Source organism: Stegodyphus dumicola, chromosome 5, assembly GCF_044657685.1.
Source record: "Stegodyphus dumicola isolate Sdum_Otavi_A_Nest chromosome 5, ASM4465768v1".
NCBI classification, from domain to species: Eukaryota; Metazoa; Arthropoda; class Arachnida; order Araneae; family Eresidae; genus Stegodyphus; species Stegodyphus dumicola.
Window position 1 is genome coordinate 65,764,585 of NC_140772.1, and position 18,619 is coordinate 65,783,203.

Sequence of the window (18,619 nt, forward strand, 5' to 3'; positions counted from 1 at the left end):
TGTTCTCGTTTGGGGAGGCATCATGCTTGATAGTTGTACAGACCTTCACAACTTCGACGCAGGTTCAGTCAACGGGACCCGTTATTGTAACGAGATTCTTCTTCCATATGTGCGTCTTTTTAGAGGCGCTATGGGTCCGCAGTTCCTTTTCATGGACGACAATGCACCATGTCATCGCACAGTAGCTGCCGAACAGTTCTTAGAGAGTGAGGATATTGAACGTATGGATTGGCCGTTACGATCTCCGGATCTCAATCCCATCGAGCATGTATGGGAATTTCTAGGCAGACGTTTGGCAGCTCGTACCTTACCACCAGTAACGATTCCGGAGCTTCGATTGGCGCTGCAAGACGAAGGGCAGCAATGCCTCAACAACCATTGACACCCTCATTCTCAGCATGGGCAGACGCTGTGAAACCTGCCTAGCAGTCAGGGGAGATCATATCCCCTATTAAAGACCGGATGTTTCTTGCTGGACACCCATTACAGGGATGTTTCGGCCTTCAGTCGCATTGCGCTCCATGCTACTTTTTCAATAAAGCTTCTTTTTATCCCTCTGATTTCTCTTTTAGTAAGTGTTGCTTACATTACTCATGTCCTTACGTATTGGGGATCTTACGGTATTAAATGTGTTGATTTGGAAAGCTTTTGTACAAAGTTATATTGAAAAAATCGTCTCGTCCTTAATTTTTGCACACCAGCGTAAGGTACCATTTGCACGATGCAATGAGTTGAGGGTTTGTCGGGATGTTGCAGACTGGTGCAAGACAATCTGCTGTTGCGAGAGAGCTGAATGTGCATCATAGTGTCATCAACAAGATGTGTAATTGTACCCAAAGGTATCAAAACCCCCGCAGAAGACGTGGACCAGAGGATTATCACTACGGCAAACGGTTATTTCCTGTTGCTATGATCAAGACGCCCTAGATAACTAACAGCACAAGAGCTGGCGTCGCACCTCTCTGCTGCTGCAGGATGGCTCATATCCCAACCAAATGTATCACGTCGATTGTATGAAGGTGGACTGTATGCATTACGACCTGTGGTTTGTGTCCGAAAGTCAGAGGCCGGTTGAATAGGGCTCGTGAACATCGCAGTTGAATACCAGAGCAGTGGGACCATGTAGTCTTTACGGATGAGTCTCGATTTAACATTTAGAGCCATTACCGAAGGGCAGTAATATGGCGAGAGCCAAGGACACGCTATCGGGCGCCAAACATCGTCGAAAGAGACGATTACAGAGAAGAATGCTTACTTGTATGGGTTGAGATAGCACCGAACGGCGGCACCGACCTCTACATGATTCTTGACGGTTCCGTCACAGCCGTCCCATACCACGACGAAATTCTACAACCTCTTGTGCGTCTTTTTATCTTTACGATGCCTACAGACATGATATTTATGGACAATAACGCCCATCTGGGTAGAGATCGAGTGGTGCTGAGTTATCTGGAACGGTGTGAAACCATTGCAAGTCTGCTAAATCACCGGACCTGAATACCATACAGCATGTGTGGGACATGTTGGGACGACGGATAGCAGGTCTCAGTGTGCCGCCAGATACCCTCCATGAACTCGGAAATGCATTACTACAGGAATGGACGCTACTGCTACAACAAGCTATCAATGACACTATTACCAGCTTGCCTCGTCGTTGTCAAGCGTACATTTCAGTTAGAAAATATCATACCCGTTATTAGCGTGAGGTTTCCACTGCACATTTTTCCGACCCATCCGGTCTTTTGCGATGTGTACATGTGTTTTTGTATGTCTTTGCTTTATTGTTAACTATGCAGTCTAGTAATGCCATATCAATCTCTTGAAACAGTTTCACGCATATCGATTGAACAGTTTTCGTTTTATACCGTGTTTTGCCGTTGTTCCTTATTTTATGAGCAGGAGTGTAGATGTGCTTATAATAATAACAACAACAATAGTCATGCTGTAACCAGATGTACTCGTAAAAATGTTCTTAATTTAACCACGTGAGATGATGTCCCTCAACGCTATAGTTTTATGAAGGAAAAAAAAAACGAAATGAAGAGAAATACAAGAAGAAATTCTCGATCTTAGTTGGTGAGCAATTAGACATAAGTTTTCCTTTCCAAGGTATATTAACTAGTCGGTCATAGAAGTCACAAAAAAAAAACTTCCCTTTTAGGCAGACACTTCACAAATTTTCTGCTAAATACCACAAAGGAGAAGCCAACAAGAAAATGTGTTGTGTTTTCAAAGAAGGGAAGACGGAAAGAATCTTTTTATTGGTGTGCAGCTTGTGAAGTAACCTACCTGTGTGCTGTACCCTATTTCAAAATTCTACACACTTAAAACAATTATTAGATGCTATTATTCAACCCTGCTTCATATCTTGTATACAAATTACATGTATGGTTCATAGATACAGAGATCACTCGTTATTGTATGTATCAGTGTGCGTTTTTCTTTAAATGTTGTTAAAACTGTTTTCCAAACTTGTGGTCCGTATTGCTTCATTCCGTTATACATTTTAGCATAGATCATATACTTTTGAAACAATAGATGAAACAATCAACACGTCCGCTAGAAAATTAGCCGCTATGAATCAGGTCGACGGCTGGAAATTATCCATTTACAGGGTTAAAAGGCATGCTTGTATCTTATTTACTTCTACAATGATGCGACACGATATGTAGTAAATTCAGTAGATGTCAGGCTACAGCAAAAGCTCATTTGTGAATATGATATGGAATTTATAATACGCATATGATACTGATAGAATTGAAAAACATTAATTTTGTTAGTTGGTTTTGCATTTCGTTTTCGCAAAATTGTTAAACGATCTGCAATTCGTAATGTGCTCTAATGGATTAATAAAACATAGCCCAGAAACACTTTTCCAAATACTCTATTTTATAAAATAAAAAGCCCTTTTATCTTCTAAAAATATGATCAAATGAAGATCAAAGGTAATCGAAATATACATTTACATCATGATTTCGAAATCAAGATATTTAGAAGCAATCATTTTACATTCTGCCATTATAAGGTAAAACGACCTTTCATTTAAATCTGCAATAAAAGGATCTTTAGAGCCAAAGCAGTATTTGGATGTTGGATGCTATTGATAAGAATGATAATTCTATTCCCCTCTCATTTAAAATTCCCACATCACAAACAAAGCATTAGAAATATAGAGTCAAGCACGTCAATTCAAGCAAGCAATTCATAGCAAACCGTGATGAAATTCGAGTTCTTGTGCGCAGTAATCGCTCTTCATTCTCCTTTCAAATGCTAATCGGAATGGAAATTCTGCGCTCCTTCTCTTACCCTCGCAAGCGCATGAATAATATTAATAAAGGTGAGTTAAATCCGTGGATCAATGACAGATCGCCTATAAATCGCAGGAAATTATCGTGTTAAGAATTCCATAAAATTTGGAATAAGGTTATAGGTAATCACATTGCTGCAGTGGCTCCTAGTAGGGAAACCTCATACAAGTAATTAATAAATAAATGTTTTATTTTTACCTAATTGGGACGATTAGTGATTTTATTACGAGTCTTCAGAACAGTGGTTCTTAAAGGGTGTAAAGAGAAGTTTCGTCGCTGTTCTGCGAGGAAAACGGAAATGTAACTGGAAAATTAAAGGACGTGTTAAATAGTGTACTTAATGAATAGAAAAGATGTAGTATACCATAAAAGTAATCCCACTGCTAAAATAAATACAAGGTGACACATATTGTTAAGGCCAAAAACATATAACATGGGGCAAGATTAAGTTAAACATTCCATGAGCTGTGGAACGTTAAAAGTTGTTACAGTGCTGTGGGGCACTGGTAATTCGATTTGGATTTAGTTCCCGACAATCAGATTGAGTACATAACAATTTTCCTGATTTTGCCTCATGTCTATAAGTTGATGCAAGCAAGCTGTCGTTTAAACTGTTCCTGAAGGTATCCCTTAAGCAGATAGCCATTGTGATTTTGTGTGTTTAGCCTCATAATCTAAATAATCAGTCCTAAGGTGCCAAGCGGGCTACAGCCGAGTGGGCTAAACATTTTGCACGACTTTTAACACGAGCACAGAAGAAATTCTCGGACTTCTAGATCGCCGGTTCTATCCCCGCTCGTGACTTTTTGCCACGTTATATTAGTGAAGTTATGCCATTCCATACGATGTTAGACACAGGATGTGGCTTATGCCCGGGTGCCTGACTACACGTGTGCATAACATCTGAGTCTCCTAAGGTGGATTTAAGACATAGGTTTGTAACTTAAATATATTGTAGAAACATTAGGATTTTTTGGAAGCCGAAGAGATGAAAAATTAACAATGCCTTCGCTGGGAATCGAACCACGGACCTCTGAAATACCGGCCCATTGTGCAGATCCACTACACTACGAAGGCACGCTAAGGCGGGAGAAATACCTTATAATATGTGCGAAGCTTGATATTTCCAAAGAAGAAAAACAAAGACTAACCAATTTATTGCAACGCGGCATGTATTCAAATTGTTCACATTAGTCTGAAAAAGAATTGCTCCGACGTAAACCCAAATTTATGTACTAACTTTCTCTTTCATGCAAATAATTAATAAACCATTAAAAAATAACTAAATATTATTGATTTTATAATACGCTTAAAAATATTATTGATTGTTATTATAGGCAACGTGCCGTAATTGATTGATATTATAATCGAATACTGAAATTGACATTTGCGGAAAAAGCGATAAGTTTCTTAAAAGAAAACTGCGCATATTAAATTTCCGCTTTCGTTGCAGCTAATCATAGCTGCAACTTTTGTCCTTAAACCGAGGAGTCTTTATTATAAATTTGCTCATGACTTTTAAGACTATGCTTGAGTTCTGTTTTCTTCGCTACCATTATTAACACTGTATTAATGCTATGACATTTAGAACATAGTACAATACCACCATTACATAATTAACCAATTTGTGAACCTTTTTTGTGAATATTTTTCTTAAGAACCATTTTCTTGGGAATATTTTTCCATTTCCTTTTAAAAAACTGAAAATTAAAAAAAAAACTACTATTATCACAGTTTTAACTCATAAAGTTATCATCACTCATAAAGTCATCTTGATATTAAACTGTAATGAATTTATTCGGGTTTTACTTATATTAGTTATTGTTTATTAGTTTTCTTGCAAGATATATTCTAATTTTATAACAGTTATTTTAAGTTTATGAACCTTTCCTATCTCTTATAGCTTCAGCTTATAGTTCCTTACCACAATGGGTTTTTAGAATCACGTTAAACGCAAATGAGAAGGGGAAAGTATTTAAGTCAAAGCTCCACTGACTTCGAGAGAGAGAGGATTCCTGAATAGCGCGCGCTTGCCTTTCGGCTACGTCTCTCTAACTGTTACTACGCTCGGCTGTATTACGTGCCTTTTGATAGCTTCCCTAATTAATGTTACGGGCCAACTAGTTTAGAATTGAGTTAGCTTCAGCTAAATCTCTTTAGTTAGTCATTAGTTAGTTCTTATTTCTTAGATTTTGAGCTTAAGTCTAAGTGGAGGCTTTGTTGTGTAGCCTGAGAAAGGGGCCAACTGTATATCTTTAGTTCGAGCAAATAAAGGGAAATTAACCCTTCTTGAATTTACGTTTCTCTTCTTGGACTTAAGCGATTTTTCGCTTAGTAGTTCACTAGGCTCCTCAACACTTAGTTTAGTAGAATAAAAGGGAGGAACACTACATACTGATAAATGTTTAGGCAACAGAAAACTTTTTTCGCTCTTAATTATTTCTATCAGTCTGATAAAACTACAAACATCTATCTATTTTTACATGTACTCAAGTTGTCTATTAAATCTCAATCTGAAAAATTAAGGGGACTGAGACCTTATTTTCTCTCAAATGACAAAATGAGGCTATAAAAATTTCCTTAATGAGTATATGAGCATATATAAGGTGCAGCCATTATTTCAAAAATATGCAGCAAGATTTTTAAAATTAATAAATTTTATGTAAGGGTATGGTACCTAAGATTTAAGTTTTACTCAGTCAGATATCTTTACGTTAATTTCTTTCCTGTATACCTTGTCTCGTCACGCTACTCGCTCAGATTAGAGGTTTATGCAACTTTTACAGCAAGTGGTATTATTTGAAACTGTGAAGTCCCTGCTTCGGCCCAAAGTGTGTTGTAAATCTGAGTAGGTTTTTTGTTATTATCGCGTCTTAACTTTAGCATACCAGAAGTAGCTGTTAAAATAGACAAATAGTCAAGTATTGAATTGGCAAGAAAGTAATTTTGTATTGCATAAATAGATATAATTATATTAGTTTTGTTATTCTTCTATCTATCTTATAATTTTTTTCTCTTTTTAGATTTGGCAGCTGACACTTTTAGATTACTATAGGAGCAAATTCCATATTTTTTGTTTACAACTCTTAGTTTACCGTCAATTTTAATATGTCGTGCAAAAATAAACATTTTTGACACATTTTACATTTTTATTTTCATAAAGACAAGAAAACGGCTGAGGTTCACCAAGAGGTATGCAAAGTTTATGGTGTTCATTGCTTAACAGAATACCTGTGTCAGAATTGGTTTAAAAAATTTCATTCTAGATATTTTTCGCTTGAAAATGACGTACGTTCTGAGCAACCTTCTGAAGTTGATGATGACAAATTTAAAGCCATGACTGAATCAAATCATTATATAACTCTGAGACAGATTGTAAAAAGGTTATGTGTATCACACACAACAATTAAAAATCACGTAAGATGTCTTGGACTGGTTAGAAGTTCAAGATTTAAATTTCACATGAATTGAAAGAAATTCACTTAACACAACGAATCAATATTTGCGATGCGCATTGCAGTCGACCTTTTCTTCAAATGAATTATCACTGGTGATGAAAAATAGGTGATCTATAATAACATTTATCGAAAAAAAATTATGGTCCAAGCCTGACGAATCAGCACAAATCATATAAAAAATTAAATCGCACTTTCCACCACGGCAGTGCGAGGTCTCACACATCTTTAGCAATATGTACGAAGTTACTGGAGCTTGATTGGGAAGTGAATAGCCCCGACATTGCACCATTGGACTGTCATTCATTTTGAAGTTTACAAAACTTCTTAAATGATGAAAATATCAGTAATAATGATGACCTCAAATCGAACTTGGTTGAGCTTTTTTTTCTCTGATTAAAAACCAGAAGTTCTGTCAGCGGGGAATCACGAAGTTACTAGAAAGATGTCAAAAGCTCATTGAAAAGAATGGAAGATATTTGAACGATTAAAATTAATTTTTATATAGGAAAAACAAATTGAGTTTTATTTCACACTAAAAAACCGAAAACTCTTTCTAGCTAACTTAGTAGTTTTGTTTGTTCCTCAATAGTTTCCTACTTTTAAGTGTATTTTCCTGCCACCCAATCACTGTTCCGGTTGGCCCCAACCGGGACAGTGGTTAGCGACCGAAGGGCCGCGTTTAAATCGCGGAGAAGGCACTAATGTTTGTAAATGTATAGTGTGGCATGGGGGCACTCTAAATATAGGGCGAGCCGAAAGTTCGTTCATGCCAGAAGTTGGTGATAGGGAAAGAGGTGTGGGAGACCCTCGGACCGTCGCCCCCACCTGGATTATTTCCTTCAAAATTGGGGGCGGAGCAGAAAGAAGTTGCACTGTCACCTATATAGTGCTCAAGGCTATTGCCAACGACAGGCGCAATCTTGTACTCCTTGCCACGATGAATTTCGTGGAATTGTTCTGATGTTATTGTCACACAAGTGAAATAAGTCACAACAAAAGAACAAATTTTATTATCCTCAAGCCGTAGATAATAAAGTTTTGTGTTTCACCTTAAGTGTAGTTTATGAGTCTTATCTCGCGGATTAGTATTCAAACACCTATACTGACGATAACTCCCCAATAATTTGACATAAATTCTTATGGTCAACCGCTATGTCTGAGGACGAGAAGATTCCAATTAACTTTGATGCTTCAGAAATTGCAGTGGCTTCCGAAGTAAACTATTAAGATATTTGGTTAGATGCTTGTTAAAAATTTAAAATTAGTGTTGTGCGAAGACTAAATTTTTAATGTGGATAGTGTGTTAGAAGTACTGTGTAGAAGATAAGAAAAAATGGCATAAAGAGATAGCGAAGCCTCACACTAGCGCTCGCTCTGACGTGATTTGATCCCAGGTCGATTAGTGATTCATCAGAAGGATTTGGTAAATCAAGTGATGAATTTAGAACGATGTAAAGTCAGATGTGAGTTTTGAAGGCACAGGTGTGTGCTGTAAAGTTTTAGAGGAACTGGAAATGCATTTTTGGCTGTAGTCACTGTCGGAATTTCAAAAGATCGTTAAAATGACTTTTGTATTAAAAATCACAGATATTAAATTGATATAAGTTAGAAAAGGTTAGATTTGGTTAGACTAGCTTGTTAGTTCCTGTAAGGTACTGCACAGGCTTGTTAGTTCCTGTAAGTTGTACCTGTAAGGTATTTAAGCAGGCCGCATTAAAAAGGTTTCCACCTTTGAAGAACAGAACTGAGAATCAGGAGAATGGAGTTTTATTTACGGAAATTTAAAGTGGTATAGTAAGTTCCAAATAAAGGGGGAAGAAGTAACAATATTTATTTTTAAAAACTTTAATTTGCTTAAAATGTTACACAGTGAAGAGCAAGAAAGTGAAATTTTGGAGAAATGAGTCCCAATGGTTATTGCTAAAAATTCAAGATTTGTAGAATTAACAAATAACGTAGTCACTGAATGGGTTACTGGTCCTTTATTAATGAATGTAAAGTAATGCAATAACAGAGTAAGGAAGGAAACCTATATACAAGATTTACAGATGGAAAGAAGAATTTATATAATCTTCTCTGCTTTACAAATGTAGACAGGATATAAATACCTTTTCAAGATGGCATTTCTGCTGCAGCTAATGTTTTCAGTAGATATAGCTAGGTATATCTACCTAGGTACCATAATTTGGGCGAAGCCGGCCTACCTAATTGTCCGAAGAACACTTCAATGACCATAGGACTCCACCCACTTCCAAGCACCAACAACCGCAACCAGCGATCCGAAGCACCCCAAACAACTAACCAGCCCCCGAGAGACCAAAGCCCAGAGCCCGAGTAAAAAAATCTAGTAAAATGAAAAGAATACAAAATCACAAAAGATAAGCAATTCTTCACAATCAAAAATCCATAAAAATTCAAACGGTGAAACTGTATACAACTATAAAACATTATTTTAGGGCTGCCTCTAAAACGACACAAAGAAATAGAGTAGAAGAAATAATAAAAACTAACTCAGAAAACTGCAAGTTAATAATTAAATAAGGATCAGGAAAATAATAGCACAACATATAAACACACATCAAAATAAATGATATAGACAAAAGACGTAGAGCACCACCAGGAGATTAATTTGTTATTAAAGCGACACCCCACCGCTAGTCGCTCACCATTGACGAGTTTCATAACTAATCTGCAAAAGAATTTGAAACGCTTGTAATCTGCGAAAGGATCATTATAGTTTATTTTCTGTTGAATCCTTAAATTTGAGTTTATTTTCTGTTGAATCCTTAAATTTGTAATTAGACTACAGTTTTCGATGAATTGCTGCGCGTCGCCGATTACTCCACAAGTAGTACATAGGTTATTTGACTGTAATTTAAATCTGGAGAGATAGGATGGGGATTTCCCGTGACCGGTTAGAAATTGGTTTGCATTGATATCATTGGACGAAAAGCATTTATTATATTTACTTCAATCAAGATAATAAAAGTATTTAATTTTTCGATCAGAGTTATACCAACATTCATACTATTTATTCATGTAATATCTCTCGATTATACGACATGCAATTCTTTTAGATCCTTGAACACAGGCGGTCTCCGACCCAACACCTGAGCGGCCTCTTTGACGAGGACATCAGACCTCTCATTGCCTTCAAAACCCGCATGAGCCTTTATCCAACTCAAAATAACAGAAAACTTAGACCTTAACTGTAAATAAAGATTTTTGATATCGTGAACTGGACAGTTGGAAGAATTATAAGAGTTAAGAGCATCTAACGATGACATAGAATCTGAAAATAAATAAAATGTGTGTCCTGGTGGAAAATTTTTTTAATCCATTTAAAGCATAATGGAGGGCAGTGAGCTCAGCTTGAAAAACATAATTATATATTTCAAGTCGAATGTTTTCAGAATACATTTCAACACCATAAAAATAAAGGTGAAACCCGAGCCCTTCCCCCTCATTAAGACCAGAGCCATCTGTATAGATCTCGAATTCACAGAAATCTGTAAAATAATAAATGTAAGGGAGTATAAAGCGCTCTGTGGGATGAATAAGATAAGAATTAAACTTATTAAAAGAACAAGAGTAAAATAATTCATCATTATAAGAGATAAAATCAATATTATTTGTACGAAATAAAGCTTTATCAAAATAATATTTATAAATGACCGAGAGGGGTGGCATACCCGCCAAAGCGCACAAAACCTCACTCGATACAGTTCTAAAACATCTGGTGAGCGATAACAACCATCTACATTGAATAGAATCCATTTTCATTCTTAGACGCAGCAGCTAGATCAGGCATAGATGTCAGTCGCTTACCTATTGAAAAGCGAAAAGAGGTTAGAGGATAGTGTTCAGAAGGATCATTAGAGATAAAAGTTATCAGCTGAGAATTAACGTTGGCTCCAGTTTCCGTTATTAAAATTTATTGTTCTTCATACGATAATAAAGCTTTTCTTGAACTTTCCTCAAATAAAATTTTTATCTTTACTATTGTCTCCTAAAATCTTCCTCGCCAAGTAGCCTTTTCTACTTATATATTTAAACCTGATACCGTTTCTACCGTAAAAATCCATACCTGATCATCCATAACTGAATTCCATAATCTTCGGAGACCGTCTCTTTTAAAAAGCCTTTCTATTGTCCCTGTATACAATTTTATATAATCTGCGTCTCCCAATGGAACGTCTAAAGGCAAGGAGATACTTCTAACTTATAAAGTCCAAAACCATTTCTAAATGAATGGCATATGAGAAAATGGAAATGTATTACTTTTCACTTATACCTTTCACATATGGCGGTTCTGCGATGTTAACTCCCGTAACTTCAAAAGATCACACTTCTTTAATTTTGTCAAGAGGCAGTGGATCTGTTATTCGAGTTTCTTGCCATTCCTTGAATCTTTTGCATTTATAACAAATGTTCAAAAACCTTTTAACGTTCTGGGGATCTTTTATTATCGAATTACTAATTTGTACGAGCCTGTCAGAAAGACCGGAACGCAACACGTTGTAAGGTTCTCATATAATTACTATTTCGCAAAGCGATGCTTTTTAAGAAGTATCCGGGGGTGTTTCTGACTAGCAGTTAAGCATGAATTCTGCAGACGTCTTCTTAAACACCCCTCCATTTTCTTCCAAAATTCAAGGTTTCCAGACCAATCAATCGAGAAAAACTATTCACAGCTTTTTCGTGAAATAATTCTATAAATTCCTTTCGGAACTCGGTTTCTGAAACATATTTAACCCGTAACATTTCGGTCTTTGTTAATTCTTGTTCTATCAAGAATCCTTTTATCTTTTGATATTGTGAACAAACCTCTTTATGCATGCTGTTACTCGAATAACCTTGTGCATACTAGTATATTTATTTAAGTCAAATAGCGGTTAGCGCTCTGACTTAACTTCACAACACATCTGCATGATATTTAACCGCCTTTCATTTTCAATGTCCGATGTTCAACATTTGATATCTGGAATTTTTGGTTTTGAGATTCTTGAAGCCAGCTAGGTGCGTTCCACTACAGATTATCCGGCAGAAAAGTATATGTTTTACATCCGAGTGTAATCTTATCGGCTGGATTTTCATCACACATAAAAATTCCATTTTTGAGGGTCCGACTTTTGTTCTATCTCTACAACCCGAGTCTCAAGCACAGGCCCTGGTCCAGTATAAGCATGTTTGCGAATCAGTCCAAATAAATATATCACTAGTTTTAAGAAATGTCAATATGGACATTATGCTAATCCCTAATCTAGCTTGCTATTTGAGCTCCAGAAACATCAGTTATGGGACTGTAATTTGCTTTATTTGCGCTAATCGATACTTCGCCGAAAATATCGCGGTCGAAAACGTCGCGGAGAAAATAACACAAAACATCATAGGAGAAAACTTCGTGGCACAAAACATCGTGGGAGAAAACTTCGTGGCACAAAACATCGTGGGAGAAAATAAGGCAATGAGAAAACATCGCAGTTCTAAAACATCGTGGTACAAAATATCGTCGTCGAAAATAAAGCGGTTCAAAAAGTTCCGCAGTTTAAAAACATCGTCGTCGAAAATATCGTTGTAAAAAATAAAGTACTACAAATCATCGCATGAGGATAACATCGCAGAAGTGCGTTTTTCAGGCTTTAATATTTGTAAATGGATATTCGCATAATGATTTGTGAGCGCAAGATGGAAAGAAGGATCATTCTTACTTTCATATTTTTAATAACTAATAAATTTATAGAAAACAAAGCAAGAAATTTAAACAAAAAAGAAATAATGTTCACTATAAGAGAATCAGATTAACAAACGTGAAAAAAATAATCTCATAATTAGTAATTTTTTTATAGATAAGGGCATGCAGTTACTTATCTTCTTTTTTTTCTAATTATTCTTAGATTATAATTTTTATGAAAAATTACCAGTAAAAGTTTATAAAAAATAATTTATTAACGACCTTTGTTAGTTAACTATGTCAGTTTAAAATTCTTTTTAAGTGCTATAATTTGCATTAATTTTGTATGCTTAAGTTTCCATTTTACATTTTGAGCAAATATTTAATAGTTAATAAAAATATGAAAGTAAAAATTATCCTTTTCTCATGTTGCGCTCACAAATCATTATGAGAGTATCCTTTCACAATTACTAAAGCCTGAGAAACGCATGTCGGCGATGTTATTGTCATGCGATGATTTGTAGGTACTTTATTTTTTACCACGATATTTTCGACGACGATGTTTCTAAACTGCGAAATTTTTTAACTAGTTTATTTTCGACGACGATTTTTTGTACCACGATGTTTTTAGAACTGTGATGTTTTCTCTTTGCTTTATTTTCTCCCACGATATTTTGTGTCACGATGTTTTCGCGTTGCGTTGTCTTCCCCGCGACGTTTTCGCTCACGATGTTTTTGCCGCGATGTTTTCGGCAGACACCCGCTAAAATGATACTCGTTTTGCCACCTGTTCTGAATTAAATTTTGAAATAAGCTACTGCTCCATATCCTCTTAAACTACCATCGGCAAATAGGTGCACTTGTATTTTTTTAGATCTGAAATCTTCGCCTCACGTTTTTTTAAAGGCCAAATTTACAGATGGCTGACTTCCCTACACCACGTTTTCCACTGCGACTGCAAATTGTTAGGTAAAGGTTTATTCTGATCAGTTCCGTTTTCCCAAAGTGATTGTAGTAAACGTTTTATTCTGAAAATAAAAGGTAAACTCAGTGGTACGTTATTCATGTTACAGGTCGCCTGACAGTCTATAATTTTCTCTTCTCATATGTATTTCAGTTCTTTAGAATTGGTGGCAAATTTGAGCAAATTCACACTGACTTCTGCTCTCTCATCCGAAAAAAAAGGTCAAAGCCTTCTCCACAATATCTGTTCCGTAAATTAAATTATCAATATAAAGATCATGCAGCATTTTGCAAGCTTCACTTTTACATTCTGTGCTTTTTTAAGTGTAATTTAGTTACAGAAAGGAGAAACATAAAAGGAAATTCTTGAAAATCTAAATAATTTGCAGTTAGTTTCTTAATAATCTATTATTCCTAATCCAGAGGAATCTGAGAGGATTTCGGTTTTCTGCTCTAATTCCTATTTGCAGAAATGCTTTCTCAATATATGCTACAAATCCTAGTAAAAACTCGTGGAAATTTAATATTACCTTAAGCAAATCTGATAGAAGATGGCCCCTAGATCTAAGCAGTCATGAAGAAATAATATTTTTATCTTTAGAGAATGTACCATATGCAAATTTTTTATTTGCATGAGGATTTAACTTTTTTAACTGCATAATATAATGGTGGATTTCTTCTCTAACAATTGCATGATGAGTGAGGTAATATCTCGTATTACTCAGTATTTGAAACCGGCATTATTTAGTAATCCCTTCGTTTAGCTGCTCCTGAAACACTTTGTATTAATGCTGCAATTTTATATTGTTTCTTAATTTATTTTCCAGCATAGTTAGTCTAAACTTAGCAACCTATATTCTGGCGATCTTTTTTCCACAAAAGTTTTGTTTCATATCTTTCATCTTTATATACCATATTACTTTCGCCATATGTATATAATATCTTCATTATATTCTGTACTTTCAACTTCAAATTTGATTCCTATCGCTTCTAACTTTCACAAGACTTCTAATTTCTCATAAATACATTCTTGTTCATTTGTCATATTACCCATACCGTTGAAGGGTTTGGCTCAAAAATTGTTCTTCATTGAACTATAGTTCCGAAAATGCTATCGGTGGCAATTAACCTCCTGCTTAATCTTAATGATATAGCATATAAAATCTAGCACAAACAATCGGCGCCTGTTAACATCTGAAAGTCAAAAGCCTTTAGCGAGCGCCACTCGTTTTACCCATCTAGTTGGAACTGCTATATCACAAAGATATTTTCTGCAACAAGGCCTTCAAGTGTCATATGCAACCCCAAACTTAAATCTGTTGTGCCGATTCAAACGCTGTGCGTTATAAAAGGAAGAAAAATTTTCACCTCCAAAATCCATGTATTTTAACAGTTTCCTTCAGAACTGCTTCTACCCCTAAAGCATCCACAATTCCCTTTTTAACTAAGCAACTCTGGATTATCATATAAGATTCTCATTCTTCCTTCCTTTAAAATAGCATTACTAGTTTGTAGTAAAATAGTTTTCCTTCGTGAATAATTTAAATTAAGATCTAGAGTTAACGTATTCTCATTCTGGAATGTGGCCTCAATCTTTACTACTCTATCGTAAATTAAGGGGACTCATACACCTTAAAATTCATAAGATCTTCGAATATGTGACTGTTGCAAGAATCGGGATAACTTATTTATTTTAAAAGATATTACTTCCAACTTTTTACAGCTGACTACATAATATAGCTGCTTTCTGAAATAGTCATCAGAAAGTTTGTGTTGCCACAAATATTTTTATAATTTAATCCACTTTGTGACAAAATGTTTCGTCAAGTTTCCACCTTGCGTGCACAGTTTAAAACAATCTGTTGCATAATTTAATTCCATATTTAATATATAGCTTTTATAACATTTGGTAACTACTGTGAACCTAAAATTCTAAGAACGTCGTGTTAAATTTTTAATTTATTTGGAGTTGAGTTTATAAAATATATTTTATTAAAAAATTCTGTAATGTTTTCGTGCATAAATGTTTTTTAATACTAAAATATTCAACAAATTTTTGGTTCACTTAGAAAATAGTGCCCATATAAAGAATTCCATGAAATTTTAAGTACGTACTATTAGCCACTTTTAAAATATCATGCGCGCAAGGTGGAAACATGACGAAATACTTTGTCACAAAGCGGATTAAATTACAAAAACATTTGTGGCAACACAAACTATCTAGTTACTAGTTTCTAAAGCAGCTATATTATGTAGTCAGCTGTAAAAACTTGGAAGTAATTGCTTTTAAAATAAATAAAATATCCCAATTCTTGCAACAGTCACATATTCGAAGATCATAAGGGGTTTAAGGTGTATGAGCCCCCTTAAATAATTATGCAGCTGGATACTTATGCTACACGTGTCTTTTGGCAACATGCCTACGTTTTAGACAACAAAGATATAATCCTTGCAGATTTGCTTCTCGCCTTCTATCCAGAATCGCCAGTGGGCAATTTTCTGTACCAAGTTTTTTAACCCTACAAAGCTGCACTTCCCATATTCCCTTTAGGAAGCGTATTTTGTTCGAAGATTTTCCCCCACCTCCACTATTACCGTTTCTATAATTAGAATGAATTAACAAGCCAGATGCTTCTCTACATTCTACTTCTTTTCTTAAAAACGCTAAAAAGCTCACTTATCTTGAATTCTGAAGTTTATTCTCGTTTTCTATTATATTCTAGATTAATTTCTTCCGGCAATTTTAGTAAAATCAAAATTTCTTTCATATATCATAATGTATTTCCCTACGCCCTGCCGTGACGTTAAAAGTTTGTAAACATCTTAATTGCACTTGACATTCATCGTGCAACTTTCTTAATGCTTTCACATGATTGGAGTTTCTTACTATATCATTAATAATGGGCCTTAGACAAGTTAATGAGAAGAGTCAAGCAATGAAGAAAATTGTTAGGATCAACATGAGGTGAAAAATGAAATTGTTGAAAAGTATGAAGACAGCATGAGTATTCGGGAGTTGGGCTATTGCGTACCATATGCCGAGTAAGATGATGTATACGATCATCATAAATAAAGATGCCATTGAATTTCAAAGGCGGTAAAAATTGATTGCCAAACAAAGGTCTGAAATGTTAGAGCGTGTTGAAAAATTACTTTTGATGTGGACAGCAGAAAAACATTTATGTTACACAGTAGCATGTGCAGTGCTTCATTTAGGTATAGAATATACTATTCCACAGTCTTATAATAATAGTCAAAGGATTCTTGACATGGATATATGGGTTTACTAATTTTTGGTAAATTGTTATATGAAGATTAAAACAAAATTTTTAAGGTTACTTATGCATGGCAGGGACGAAACACGAGGTCTGAAAAATTGGGGAGAGGGTGAGATAAGCTGATTACCCCTGTTGAATTAGCATTATCTCACTGACTTTTCAGTTCTTCATGTTTCTAAAATTTTCATTTAATTTTGCATTTAAATTGTATTTGTTTTACTGCTACCACTATACTACTATCTATTGCCTGGCAGATTTTCCTTTATCTATTTACTTCCATTCTTCACTTTTCATATTCATTTTATTAATTTCTTTAAAAATTGTTTATTTTTGGAACTGGTACTTAAATTGTATAGTTGATTTGGTATAACTGCCCATTGAAATTCTAATGTTTGGCTAAATCTGCACTATTAATAGGAATTATATTCATTGCATTATTGAATTTTGTCTAAATTTGCACTATTAATCGGAGTTATTTTCATTTCATGATTTTGATTATTTAAATATTTGCAGCCAAGTTGCAGGATTCTAAAATTAATTTTACTACTTTCCATTTTTGATTATGTTATGTATATATATATGTATGTATGTATATATATATATATGTGTGTGTGTAAGATAAAAAATATGTAAATCAGCTTTATAATTCAATTTAGAAATTGCCTCCTAATTCCTCATTTTTAATTTGGGTATTTCCTCTCTGTATTCTAAAAATAGTAATAACTTTTCTTGACTTTGCAAGTTCGAGATCAGTCCACCTTGCTCGGCTTGCGTAATTCTGATGACGTAGCTAGTTCAGAACTTGAAATCAAAATTTTGAGAACTAATACATTTCTAATCTAAACAAAAACCTTCTCTTGGTGAGCCTCCATACTGGATAGTTTCGCACATTCGCTCTAGCTCTTTTGCAGTCAAAAAATTACTTCATTCCCTTTGCTTTGTCGTGCTACTAACTACACCGTTATCTATAATGTGAAACTCTGTATAAAAATTGGGGTTCGTATTGTGCCCATGATCCTGTGTGACGAAAAATATATTTCTCATAATTAGTTCGTGTCCAGAAATAAAAATTATATTCAATTCAGTCACGTCTATCTACAAGTCACTACTTCGAGTACCATCTTTCTAACTACGCAGTAAATGCTCTCCAAGTTATAACGCAGTGACCCATCGTCAGTCCATTGCAGCTTACTCCAAGTCATTTTATTTTATATAAGTAAGCGTATGTAACATATAAGTGCGAATATTGCTTACAGATACTTACAGATACATAATTATGCAAGAAAAAATGCGTTTCTCAACTTCTTTAGATACACCAAAAAGTGACTTACGATCCACATTTCAAAAGCCACTGATATATTGTTCTAATAATTAATAAACGCTATGTTGAATAAAGCATTACTTACCATTTTTTGTTCAACTGAGCTTAAGCAAAAATTTTGTAAGTGGAATCCAAACCGAGATTCGGAAAATAGTATTTTGATTAGCAATTCTAAAAGTATGTTACTAAAATTTTTAGTCAAGATTTTACAGTAGGCTAAGGAAACAACTTAAACATTGTTGTAATTTAAATGAAAATATAAATTATGTAGGTATGATTTTTATAGAAGGAATTTTCATATATATTGGTCTTTTTTTAATCAATATTTACTAAGACAGCAAAATTTGTTAACATCAAAATCTATTAATATCAGAAACCTTTTTCTAAATTGATATTTTATTTTTAGTTAAGCTCAAATACAAAGATTTCACTTTTCGATTTATGCACGTCCCCTGAATATGATATCAAATTTCAAAGTAATATATTTCGACCAGTATTTGTTGTCTGGAAGTTGCACGATTTGTATTTTATTTATTTTAATGAGTATGAAATTTTCATAAGTATAAATATAAATACCAAGAGACCGTATAAAACGTTATATTTATAATTTTTACTAA

General features: G+C 34.7%; 1 protein-coding gene across 4 annotated transcripts in view; it reads right to left on the minus strand.

Moving 5' to 3' along the window:
• Positions 1-18,619, minus strand: part of LOC118203094 (uncharacterized) — a 167,693-nt gene that overhangs the window by 62,910 nt on the left and 86,164 nt on the right. The window lies entirely within an intron of this gene.